Source organism: Rana temporaria, chromosome 5 (genome assembly GCF_905171775.1).
Source record: "Rana temporaria chromosome 5, aRanTem1.1, whole genome shotgun sequence".
NCBI classification, from domain to species: Eukaryota; Metazoa; Chordata; class Amphibia; order Anura; family Ranidae; genus Rana; species Rana temporaria.
The window spans coordinates 275,075,438-275,090,097 of record NC_053493.1 but is presented as its reverse complement, the minus strand read 5'-3'; positions in this window follow the sequence as shown (position 1 = coordinate 275,090,097).

The window sequence follows — 14,660 nt, the reverse complement described above, 5'->3', positions numbered from 1 at the left end:
TGTGCCCAAGCTGTGGTACTTCTCCAGCCTGTAATTTTTGAAGGATCAAACTGTGGCACGCAAACATCTCTCCACACTACCCTCCGCATCAGCAGAGGCCACTGATACTGAGGCAGATCCTACACAGGATGAAGACGAGGAGGAGGAGCTCAGCTTGACCCAGGTATAGCATTATATCAAGATTGTAATTCAAATCTACAATGATGTTAATGTGTTGTTATGATGGCTCAAAAAATTATAACATAAACAAAGTGAGTTGCATATCAAATAGACAGTAGTGAAATAAATACATTTGGACAAGAATGAGAAATGCTGGAGGCATAATGATAGGCTTTGCTTTTTGGACACATTCAAGTTGTAAAAGTAATGAGCTGAAAAGTGTTTGGGATTGATGCCACAAAAACTAAAATGATGCTCCCTTTTCAGACACAGGAACTTTGTAGCCAAGAAGAGGCCGGGCCCAGCAGCCAAACAACTGAGTGCAGAATCCCTACCCTGCGCCCTCCTAGAAAAAGGACCAGGAAGATCCACCACCTGAATGAGGCCACAGCTGAGTTCCTTACTAGGGCCACATCTGTCGTCACCACAGCACCCGATAGTGCTGAAGGCTTTGGCTGTTTCACAGCTAATAAGCTCCACGAGGTTGATGTGGATCAAAGGGAGCTATATGAGGGGATCATCATCCAGCTCCTGAGCAAGGCCAGGAAATGAGAGCTAACCCCTAAATCACATGTGTGTGATTTAGACCACACACCTCCACCTCCTTAACAACAAGCCTACCCACCCCAGCCAGCCTACCCACCCCAGCCAACCTACCCACCCCAGAAAACCTACCAACCCCAGCCAACCTACCCACCCCAGCAAACCTACCCACCCCAGTAAGCCCACCCACCTCAGCAGCATGGGTGTCAGTGGCCAAATCAGACCAGGATTTTAGGGGCTACTCATTTTTGATTTATTTTTTTATTTTATTTAGCTTTTCTTGGTTCTAGTTTTTGTAGGATAATTTGCAGTTTTGTTTTCAAAATTATCATTTTGATGACAGAGAATATGTCTATTATTTTTTGGATTTTATTTATGTTGTGAATGCACAAGAAACAAAATGGCCTCAGCTGATGTGGATAGAAGTGTGGAGAGCGATGTGCGTGGTTCAGTCTGGTATGACAAAAATAACAGCCTGTTGTAGTACCACAGCCTGGGGACATATATGTCTTCTCCTGCTGTTCCCCATAATTGATGTATGCCCTGGGGTACAGAGGCTTTGCCAATTCCACCAATTGATCTATTGCTGCCTTCCTCTTGATTTTGATATGCCATTCTTGTGGTTATTATTATTTAAAAAAAAAAATTAATATGAACAAAATTATTTGATTATGTGTTGAAATTATAATGACAGTTTGTGAGTAGGCAGGAATTTTATAAAATTAAAGGAACACAAATAGAGTAGTTGGTACTTTGAGCATAAAAAATATAGTGGGTAATGGGGTTGTGCTAACTTGACCCACAAAATAATATAAAAATACGTTTGATTCATATAACCAAAAAACACTAATCCATAGTAAAGACATTTGTTATAAAGAAGAAGAGAATGTGCGCTGCATTTCTTGATTTCATAACTTGCCGCGTCACGAATGTGATATCTCCAATACGAACGCTAGTTTTACAAGACAGAACGCTTCTGGCTGGTCCTTGCTTCTGAGCATGCACGTTTGTACAAATCAGACTTTTGATGCCGGAAAGTTTGTCCGTTTGCAGAGCGAACTTTTGTCCGATGAAAACCGAAAAAGTTTGTCCGATGAAGCATACACACGGTCGGATTTTTTGGCAAACTTGCTCATTTTGAAGTTTGTTGGCAAAAAGTCAGACCGTGTGTACAGGCCTTAACACATACTCAATTTTGAAAACACTGTTCTGTTCCCGCATTTGGGTCATAACTTTTATCTGAACTTGTGCTATGTTGATAACGTTTTGCTATTTTGAACTGCCGTTGCAGATGACCTGATTGCCCACTTTGATGCGCTAAATGCAATACAAATGCCTGTTAAAACTAATGTACATACTGGCATATTCTGAGCATTGGATTTATTTTCTGGACTTTAATATTTACAAACACCACAGTGTACTATTTTGGGTACTAAATTATATTTAAAAAGGAAACTGACAGGAACACACACCTACATGGTAGTAGAAGGTGTCCCTCCTCAGTGGTAAGGGGTATCCTATATGCACAGATGTTGTATATGAAAAAATATAACTCTAATCCTGCTATAGCAACTGTTTGAATTTGTGAGATGGGAAAACAATTTCTCTACTGAAGTTACTCTTCTAATTACTACATAAACAACAACAAATAGTCAAGTTGATGCCACACAAGTCCTTATTACAATCACCACATTTTTTACATCTAGTCATGCCATCTGAAGGGAAATTACCCCTAATTGGTTGCAAGATACCCGTAGAAAGGTTTAGTCCAGGGTGGAGCCTTGGCTGGGAGTTGAGGCGTTATGCCGCGTACACACGGTCGTTTTTTGTGATGAAAAAATATATATATATGCATTTGGCTAGGGTCAGTGTCACTACTGGTAGCACAAGGCGATACTTGGACCCAATAAAGGTTGCACAGGCAGTCCAACTCCTCCAGGATGGCACATCAATACGTGTCATTGCCAGAAGGTGCAGTGTCACCCAGCACAGTCTCAAGAGCATGGAGGAGACACGCAGTTACTCTAGGAGAGCTGGACAGAGCCGTAGAGGGTCCTTAACCCATCTTCTCCTTTGTGCAAGGAGGAACAGGATGAGCACTGCCAGAGCCCTACAAAATGACCTTCAGCAGGCCACTGGTGTGAATGTCTCTGACCAAACAATCACAAACAGACTTCATGGGGGTGGCCTGAGGGCCTGACATCCTCTAATGTGCTCACTGCCAGACACTGTAGAGCTCAATTGGCATTTTCCATTGAACACCAGAATTGGCAGGTCCACCACTGGTGCCCCATGCTTTTCACAGATGAGAGCAGGTTCACCCTGAGCATATGTGACAGATGTGAAAGGGTCTGGAGAAGCCACGGAGAACTTTATGCTGCCTGTAACATCATTCAGCATGACCGGTTTGGTGGTGGGTCAGTGATGGTCTGGGGAGGCATATCCATGGAGGGACACACAGACCTCTACAGGCTACACAATGGCACCCTAACTGTCATTAGGTATCGGGATGAAATCCTTGAACTCATTGTCAGTCCCTACGCTGGTGCAGTGGGTCCTGTGTTCTTCCTGGTGCACGACAATGCTCAGCCCTTATGTGGCGAGAGCATACACCAGTTCCTGGAGGATATTAAATTGATATTATTGAATGGCCCCCATGCTCACCTGACCTAAATCCAAAAGAACACCTCTGGGATATTATGTTTCGGTCCATCCGGAGCCGCCAGGTTGCATCTCAGTCTGTTCAGGAGCTCAGTGATGCTCTGGTCCAGATCTGGGAGGAAATACCACAGGACACCATCCATCGTCTCATTAGGAGCATGCCCTGATGTTGTCAGGCATGCATACAAGCACTTGTGGGCCATACAAACTACTGAGGACCATTTTAAGTTGTTGCAATAACATTTCAGCAAAATGGACTAGCTTGCTGCATACATTTTTCACTTTGATTTTCAGGGTGTCTTTGAATTCAGCCCTCTGTAGGTGGGTAATTTTAATTTCCATCAAATGATGTGCCGTCCTTTCATTCCTAACACATTACCCAGTCCATATCAGTATAGATATCCAGCATGAGATTTTTGCCCGTTGAGATCTGATATGTTTTCAAAGTGTTCCTTTAATTTTTTTAAGCAGTATATATATATATATATATATATATATATATATATATATATATATATATATATATATATATATATATATATATGTATTTTATGTGCACTTGCTGGTCCTAAATGTTATTATGGTGCTTTACTGTTGCTTGGCAAATGTTGGGCCTGGACAGAAGTATTTTCATGATATTGTGGGAATTGAGATGCCAGACTATTCCTTCCCGTACTGCTCTGACATCACTTCTGGTTTGTCCAGTTGCCATGCAAATGAAGTTAACAATGGTGATGTGTATGTGTGACTAATCCATTGTTGCATAATGTTGCTCTAATGGTTGTTGTTTTATACATCTGTAACTAATACATTTAAAGTTACACTGATTTTACACAGATTTTTGTACAGTATACAGTGATAAACACATTTATTATGCTCTATTGTAATATCATTATATGTGTAATTATATTAATAACTAAATACAAGTAAGGACAATTTGGGAGCTTTCTTCAATAGGAAATTATAATGGTTTAGGAGAAATAATATGTATTTATTTAGTCGATAACCCTATAAGTTTAATACATATTGCACCTCTATTGGTTCTGTATAGAGAGAGTCCATCAATAGATATTTCCTTTTGAGCTGTCTTTCCCAAATTACATTTCTGTACAGAGAGGAGAAAAAAGAAACACGTCATTACTCTGACTTATCTAACCGTGTGTGAGCTTAAGCTTTAGAACTGTGTAAACAGGCTTTTTCAGGAAAGTTAAGATTAGCCTGATAAACATGTGAAAAGGTACCTATAGCACTACTTGCTGAGAGAGTATCAAACATATCAATAATTTAAATGCATGTTTTACCTTTATAGAAATAACAATAAGTTATATTGCAGTACTGAAGGAAAAATATGAATTTAGAGAAAAACAGTATACATTCCTTTTAACAAATATATAGGTAAAACAAATGCCTGTTCCTTCTAAAGACATGTCTCTTTACTGATACTTGATTGCGTTAGAGCCTAAAAATGGCTTCTGTAACTGGAACTTTAACACTTCCAACAGGAACTTTATGAATATATATGCTATACACCAAATACAAACTTAGAGGGTAATGTGTACAAATTAAAAATAATGAACATGCCAGCATTTGGTGATTTATTCAACCTCCGCAGCTCGCAGAAGTTACAGACACTCAATCAGATGGAAAATTACCAGATTGATACAGCAAAAGGCAAATCAGGTGAAATACAGTAAGTGTAATCAATATGAAACACAAGAGAAAATGGATCATTCACTGTCCAAAGTTATTTATTTCACCATTTGTATTTATTTATACCAAAAATGCGCAGTCCATGTTTACTGAAAGAGGAAATTTACATCAGCTCTATAAGCTGTATGAAAATAAATAACTGATGCTAAAAATGTATGTTAAAGGATTTATTTTATCCTGTCTGTACTGAAATGTGTCTTGCATGAAGTTTTTAGCTAAATGATCAGCATATACAAAATGTATATACAAATTCTTGTCAGTTTTGAATGTATCTTATTAATCAATTAGTTTATTAAAGGTATAAAATCTTCCAAAATCCAAAAATGAATTTTGTCATACCCACCTGTATCTATAGAAACATAAGGTCTTATGCAGCGTACACACGATCGGTTAAACCAATGAGAATGGTCTGATGAACCGTTTTTATCGGTCCAAACCGATCGTGTATGGGCGCCATCGGTTATTTACCATCGGTTAAAAAAAAGCCAACTTGTTTTAAATTTAACCGATGGATTCCTAACCGATGGGAAAAAAACGATCGTTAGTAGGCACAACCATCGGTTAAAAATTCACGCATGCTCAGAATTAAGTCGACGCATGCTTGGAAGCATTGGACTTTGTTTTTTTAAGCACGTCGTTGTGTTTTACGTCACCGCGTTCTGACACGATCGTTTTTTAAACCGATAGTGTGTAGGCGCGACGGACCATCAGTCAGCTTTATCGGTTAACCGATGAAAGCGGTCCATCGGTCCGCTCTCATCGGATGGACTGATCGTGTGTACGCGGGATGACTGTAATCTGGTAGCCTAACCTATAGGGTCCCTTTAAAGACATAGGGCCAGATTCAGAGACATCTGCGGCGGTGTAACGTATCGCATTTATGTTACACTGCCGCAAGTTTTACGGGCAAGTGCTTGATTCACAAAGCACTTGACTGTAAAGTTGCGGCGGTGTAGCGTAAATCCCTCCGGCGCAAGCTCGCCTAATTCAAATGGGGCGTGGATCATTTAAATTAGGCGCGTTCCCGCGCCGAACGTACTGCGCATGCTCCGTTTTGAAATTTCCCGCCGTGCTTTGCGCAAAATGACGTCGCACCGACGTCATTTTTTGAACGTCAACGTGAGTTACGTCCTTTCCTATTCACGGACGACTTACGCAAAAAAAAATAAAAAAAATTGACGCGGGAACGACGGCCATACTTTAACATGGCAAGTCTAAATATAGGCCAAGAAATACTAACTATACGCCAGGAAAAGCCGACTAGCGTCAACGTAAGAGAATGCGACGGCCGCGCGTACCATCGTGAATCGCCAGAAAAAGCTAATTAGCATACCCCACGCGGAAAACGTTGCAAACTCCACCCAGCGGGCGCCAAAGTATTACACCTACGATCCGAAGGCGTACGAAGCCGTACGCCTGTCGGATCAAAGCCAAAAGCCGTCGTATCTTGGTTTGAGGATTCACTAAACTCACTTAACTAAAGATACGACACTGCAAATAACAGTACAGTACTGTACAATAACAGTACGCCGGAGTATCAGTAGATACTCCGGCGTACTTCTTCTGTGAATCTGGCCCATATTGTCTACAGTATGGGCCAGATTCACGTAGGTGAGCGGCGGCGTAACGTATCGTAGATACGTTACACCGCCGCAAGTTTTCATCGCAAGTGCCTGATTCACAGAGCACTACGCCGGCGGCCTCCGGCGCAAGGCGGGCCAATTCAAATGGGCGTGTACCATTTAAATTAGGTGCGCTCCCGCGCCGGACCTACTGCGCATGCTCAGTTTTGCAATTCCCGTTGTGCTTTGCGCGGCGTGACGTCATTTTTTTGAACGGCGACGCTCGTAGCGTACGTCCATATTCCCGGACGTGTTACGCAAACGACGTTACATTTTACATTTCGACACGGGAACGACGGCCATACTTTAAACAGCAATACGATTGCTGAGTAAAGTTAGGGCAGGTCAAACGACGACTAACTTTGCGACGGGAAACTAGACTAGCAGCGACGTAGCGAACACGAAAATCCATCGGGAATCGCCGTAACTCCTATTTTGCATACCCGACGCTGGTTTACGACGTGAACTCCCCCCAGCGGTGGCCGCGGTACTGCATCCTAAGATCCGACAGTGTAAAACAATTACACCTGTCGGGTCTTATGGATATCTATGCGTAACTGATTCTCTGAATCAGTCGCATAGATAGAAACAGAGATACGACGGCGTATCAGGAGATACGCCGTCGTATCTCTTTGGTGAATCTGGCCCATTGTTCCTGTGTTATACAGCATACATCATTTAAGGGAAAAGGTAAGATATACCTGTTAAATATTTGTATCGGACAAAGAGAACTGCAAAGCAAACTGCTCCAGTGTACTGTCTATTTAGTTATTTTATAATGCTCTGGAAACCCTTGTTCAATACTAAATTTCTATTTGTAAAATTAAGTATACATATATATGTAGTGACAAGCAGATAGAAAAGAACTGTTTAAATCTGTTTAAAAACGTAAAAAAAAAAAAAATTTTAATGAATCTCAAGTTTTCCCTCATCCCACCAAGCAAAGTTACTAATTTCTAGGTACACTTGAGGTAATGTTTAATTTCTCTATTACTCCCTCCCTTCTCATCACATAACACTTCAATTAATTCAAGTTTATACTATTCCTGCTATAATACTGTTATTTAATGCCCAGTGTATGCATATATGATCAAATCGTATTTAGCCCAGGTCTCCTAAAGTAGGTCAAATAGCCTGATTATTTCAGTCCATCGAATCCAATTATTTAATTTCAATGTTTTACAGACATACTCTAGTTCGAAGTAATACCATGAAAAACAAATATTTATCATATTAATAAATAAAAATAGGCAGTAAAAAATGATTGCTAGGCATGAATTGGAACAGGCCAATGACAAGAAGTGAGTTAAAGATAATTTAATAATACATTAGGTAACAAATATTGTAGGATGTCTACTCTAAAAGACAAATTCAGTAAAGACAAAGCAAAATAAATAATTTAACACACACCACTCTAAACAGCGTATAAAGACATTTAAATACAATATATATATATATATATATATATATATATATATATATATATATATATATATAAAAATATATATATATACAGTATATATATATATATATATATATATATATATATATATATATATATATATATATATATATATATATATATATATTAAGTTTTAAAAATAAAAGCCACATAGATCTTTGAGATGAAGGAATCCTGAATTATGATTTAGCTTAGAACAGGAGGATTACTAAAAATAGAAAATGATGGATACATGCATAAAGCAACCTATCATTTATAGTCCCAGCGCAGGTTTATACCATAATACATGCATAAATTAATTAAATTATTAATTATTATTTTATGGAAATAAATACTTTTTATTATTGATTGCACTATGGTTCTTTCCTCTTGCCTCCTATATGATTGACACCACACTGAGAGCTATGGATTTGGAGTATACAGCCAGTGGGAGTAGTGCCACTTTAATTAGTGAGGTCCATTCAAGCAGGTGAGAAGACGCCCATAGGTGGGGTGAAAAGCACTTTGTTCGTCAGAGGCAATTACTGAGTTTTTGGTGTATGGGACTGCAACCTTTTTTCACGGACATTGAATCATTTATTTATGGACTATATATATATAAAAAAAATGGATTCACGTAAATTTATTATATATAAATGAATTTTACATTGTTTTTATTTATGCTCTATAATTTGAATGCACTACATTGAAGGAGAGTGCTGCACTTTTTTTGTGACTATATACATTTAAGAAGATGTTTATCCATAACAATTAGGAACCCAGGCTTTTTAGGCTGCAGACATTTAATACATTCTATGGGCATGTTCATTGACCGCCTGTATAAAAAAAAAAACTCTCTTGTATTTGATGCTAATGTCCTCTGTCCTACCAATCAATTCCTTAAACTCAAATAATGTAAAAAAAAATAAAAAAAATGTTGCAGCTCAATCACTGACATGTGTTCCCACATCAAAAACAATACCACATAAAACAAGTGTGCTGCACTTGTTTTATATAGTAACTCTGTTCTATATATATACAGCTTCTTAGGTCTATTTCACAACATAGCTGTGTTCTGAGGAAAAGACAGCTTGTGCTAAAATATATTTAATTTTTGTTTTAAAGCGGAGCTCCACCCTACTTTACAACTTTGCTTAAATATTATCGCTGCAATGTGTTAATTACTAAACTTTTTATTTTTATATTTTTTTTCGATCCACTGTACCTTAGTAATCCTTTATGTTATTGGCCGCTTCCTGTATATGGATTCATCTGCTAGTATGCGGGTATTCCGTCACTTCCTCAATGCCGCAATGTCTCCTGGGAGCTTTTGTCATTGTTTCCAGGAGACATTGCGGAGGCCTGCCATGAGTTATCGTGGGATTTATAAAGAACTTGCTTAAAGTTCTTTCTAAATCCCACGATAACTCGCGGCAGGCCTCACCAATGACTTCTGGGAACAATGACAAAAGCTCCCAGGAGACATTGAGGCATCGAGGAAGTGACGGAATACCTGCACACTACCCAATGAATCCATATACAGGAAGCGGGCAGTAACATAAAGGATTACTAAGGTACAGTGGATCGGAAAAAAAACACGTGGTTTAGAAATTAACACATTGCAGCGATAATATTTAAGCAAAGTTGTAAAGTAGGGTGGAGCTCCGCTTTAATATTGAATATAAGAAATAAGGTACATGAAAAAAGGACTATGGATTCCATTTATTGGTCCATTTATTGGCTTTCTATTGTATTGGTCCAATGCCACCCCAAAACAAAAACTATCTGGAAAAGGGTTTGTATAATGTTTGGGATGTTAAAGGATGGGGGGGGACAGATGTTCAGAATGTCTGGGGTAGAATCTGCAATATTAAGTGCCCTTCAGCTATCAGTAGTAGACAATATACTTCTTACAATATTTCCAGGTTCCCAACCATTGTATACAGTAGACCGTTTTACAACAAACGCAACATTCTTTTTATGCATCTATATCAGTCTCTTACTACTTTTTGATCACAGTCTCTGTTTACCTCTTAGAAAAACTGATATAAGGCATTTTAGAATTTATGCAAGGTGGACCTCAAAGTCAGCGCGAAGAGGTATAAAATGCTTAATTTGTACAAAGTCATCAAGCATTAGATACGTAAGAATGTGAAAGTGTTGGCTGTGGAACAATTATGATTTTAAAAAATGGTGGTGGTGATGTCTAGCACAACATTTGCTTATGACATATCTGACTGAGAATAAGATAAAATTGATGAAATGATAAAGGTACAGGCAAGATATACAGTGCCTTGTTAAAGTATTCATACCCCTTGAAATTTTCCAAATTTTGTCATGTTACAACCAAAAACGTTAATGTATTTTATTGGGATTTTATGTGCTAGACCAACACAAAGTGGCACATAACTGTGAAGTAGAAGGAAATTGATAAATGGTTTTCCAAATTTTTTACAAATAAATATGTGAAAAGTGTGGCGTGCATGAGTATTCAGTCCCCTTTACTTTGATACCCTAATTAAAATCTAGTGCAGCGATTGCCTTCAGAAGTCACCTTATTAGTAAATAGAGTCTACCTGTGTGTAATTTAATCTCAGTATAAATACAGCTGTTCTGTGAAGTCCTCAGAGGTTTGTTAGAGAACATTAGTGCACAAACAGCACCATGAGGGTCAAGGAACACACCAGACAGGTCAGGGATAAAGTTGTGGAGAAGTTTAAGGCAGGGTTAGGTCATAAACAAATATCCCAAGCTTTGAACATCTCACGGAGCACTGTTCAATCCAACATCCAAAAATAGAAAGAGTATGGCACAACTGCAAACCCACCAAGACATGACCTTCCACCTAAATTGACAGGGAGTTCCAGGAGAGCATAAATCAGAAAAGCAGCCAAGAGGCCCATGGTATCTCTGGAGGATCTGCAGAGATCAACAGCTCAGGTGGGAGAATCTGTCCACAGGATAACTATTAGTCATACACTCCACAAATCTGGCCTTTATGGAAGAGTGGCAAGAAGAAAGTCGTTGTTAAAAGAAAGCCATAAGAAGTCCTGTTTGCAGTTTGCGAGAAGCCATGTCGCGAACACAGCAAACATATCGAAGAAGGTTCTCTGGTCAGATAAGACCAAAATGTAACTTTTTGGCCTAAAAGCAAAATGCTTTGTGTGGTGAAAAACTAACACTGAACATCACCCTGAACATACCGTCCCCATCAGGGAAGCTTCCCAGAGTTGATGTGAAGATGAATGGAGCCAAATACAGGGCAAGAAAATTTGTAAGGCCGCGTACACACAATCAGTCATAACCGATGAAAACGGACTGAAGGACCGTTTAATTGGTTAATCCGATGAAGCTGACTGATGGTCTGATGTGCCTACACACCATTGGTTAAAAAAACGATCGTGTCAGAACGCGGTGACGTAAAACACACGACGTGCTGAAAAAAACTAAGTTCAATGCTTCCAAGCATGCGTCAACTTGATTCTGAGCATGCGCGGCCTTTTGACCAATGCTTTTGAATACTAACAATCGGTTTTGACCTATCGGTTAGGTGTCCATCGGTTCAATTTTAAAGCAAGTTCTCTTTTTTTTGACCGAAGGATGACTGACCGATGGGGCCCACACACGATCGGTTTGGACAGATGAAACGGTCCTTCAGTCCGTTTTCATCGGTTTTGACCGATCGTGTGTACGCGGCCTTAGAGTCTGAAAAAGACTTGAGACTGGAGCGGAGGTTCACCTTCCAGCAGGACAACTTTTGTCTCTGTGTGTAGCTGAGGTAAATCAGCAAAACAGAAAAAATGTATTCTGCAGTACCCAAATACACTATTATGAAAGTATATTTTTATATAACACACCACTTCAATCTGTCGTTTTGGGGGCCACTGGTTTATCGCACCAGTTATAAAACTTTTTTTTCAGTATATTCTGTCACTGTATGTAGCAGAGGTAATGCAGCGAAAGAGGCAAAAATTCTGCAGTACCCAAATACACTATTATGAAAGTATATTTTTATATAACACCCGCTTTAATCTGTCGTTTTGGGGGGCCACTGGTTTATCGCACCAGTTATAAAACTTTTTTCCAGTAACGTTTGTCACTGTGTGTAGCAGAGGTAACGCAGCAAAACAGAAAAGAAAATTCTGCAGTACCCAAATACACCACCAGTCACAATGCTGCACAATACAAATCCACAATAGTATGCTTTCTATATTAGAAAGTATATTATAAGTGTATTACACCCCTATATACTGCACACCAAACAATAGAACACCTATACCAGTCCTTAAAATACTTTTGTGGACCTGTTAGCTAACAATATGTGTCACTACAGTCTGTCCCTGCTCCACACAGCAACCTCTACCTACATTGACAAAAATGTATCACACTAGTTATAAAACTTTTTTTCCAGTATCATTTGTCACTGTGTGTAGCAAGAGGTAAAGCAGCAAAACAGAAAAAAAAATTCTGCAGTACCCAAATCCACCAGTCACAATGCTGCACAGTGCACAATACAAATCCACCATAATATGCTTTCTATGTTAGAAAGTATATTATAAGTGTATTACACCCCTATATACTGCACACCAAACAATAGTACACCTATGCCAGTCCTAAAAAGAACTTTTGTGGACCTTTTAGATAGCGATTTTTGTTTCAATACAGACTGTCCTTGCTCCACACAGCAACCTCTCCCTACACTGACAAAAAGCAGAATGTAAAATGGCCACCAGATCAGGTCTATTTATAAGGTAGGGGTATGTCCATGTGCTGAAATGTCTCAATTGGCTGTCCTGTACCACCTGATGGATGTGTCATGGGTCAAAGTTCTTCTCAATGTATAATTGTGGACGGGCCTGAATATCGCCAGATGTCCGCCTGTTTGGTGAACTGCGAATGAGCAAAGTTTGCCGCGAACCGACCGCCGGGCGAACCGCCAGGCCATCTCTACTGTTTTAATTATATACATACATGCCCTATGCATATGTACAGACATGTCCTGCTTCACAACAAGTTTCTTGTGTCTTATTTATTTGTTTTATTTCTTCAAGAAAAATGCAGTAATTTGATGCCAGAATTCTAGTATCAGAGCAAACATCTTTAAAGTGATGGGATATCCCCTTCAGCTGCCACTGGAACAGGTATCCCTCATTGGAAGCAGACATGTGCTTAGTTCCAAATTAGTTTTTCATCAAAATTCGACTTAACCGTTAATTTGGAAAAAACATCAATAGACCGTTTAACAATTTTTTTCAAAAAATTGTTTTTTAAAAGAACAAAAATTAAAAAAAATCTGAAATTCAAAAATCCGATATTTCTAAATTCGAAAATTTGAAAATCAGAATAAACGAAAATCCAAAAATAAGAAAAAAATCCAAAAATTTGAAAATCCAAAAGAACAAAAAACATTGGGATAATTTTTATTATAATTACAATATTAAGTTTATTAACCATTATTATAGTTTTTTTATTATTATTATTATTTATTAATAATAAATAGTAATATAATAAAAATATAATAATAGTTATAAATGATTAAATTATAGGTATTGGAATTTCCTTTCAAATTTGGCTGTGAACATAACAAATACAATGTTATCCGAAGTTATGAATTGTTCGGTATTCTTTCATTATTTTGGATAATTCGTCACTTCGGATAAATTCATATTCATTACCTTCACTAACAACCAAATTTGAAAGAAAACTTCAATACTATAATTTAATAGTTTATAACTATTATTATAGGTTTTATTATCATTAGTAGTAGTACTATTGATTATTAATCAATACTACTACTAATAATATAAAACTATAATAATGGTTAATAAACATCATTTTTTAATTATAATAGAAATTGTCTGAATGTTTGATTTTCTGATTTTCGTTCTTTCGAATTTCAGTCTTTTTGAATTATTCAAATTTTCTAATTATTACGACACTTAAAATAACGAATACTGCATCTAAACATATTCACACAAGTTCAAATTTCTCCGAATTTTCAAATGATTGAAATAACGAATACCGCATCTAAACGAATGGACCGTAACAAATTAGAATGTATCTGCAGTTACTAATTTATTTGAAATAACAAATATCAATCATAATAAATGTTTTGAAAAATGAAAAAACAAACAAACAAATGAAACAAAAATGGTAAAAAAAATAATAATTCAGCAGTGCACATATCTAATTGGAAGATTCTGGTGACTGTTAAAGTGTAAAAATCTAACAGAGGTTCCAATTTATTTATCCGACATCCTTTTGAATATACAGGAAATTGTAAATGTAAATTAAAGTTTAACTTGTATTGTCTTGCAGACCAAAACATTCTATTTTTTTCCTTGGGAAAGTGTTATTGCCCTACCTTTTTTAACTATGTATATTGGCCCAGATTCAGTAAGAATCTGCGCCTTTCTTACGCAGGCACAGGGCAGCGTTTTTGCCCTGCGCCCACGCAAATTTTCTGCGCTGCCCACGATTCACGGAGCAGAAGCTCCGTAAATTGCGGGGGCGCTGTGTTAACT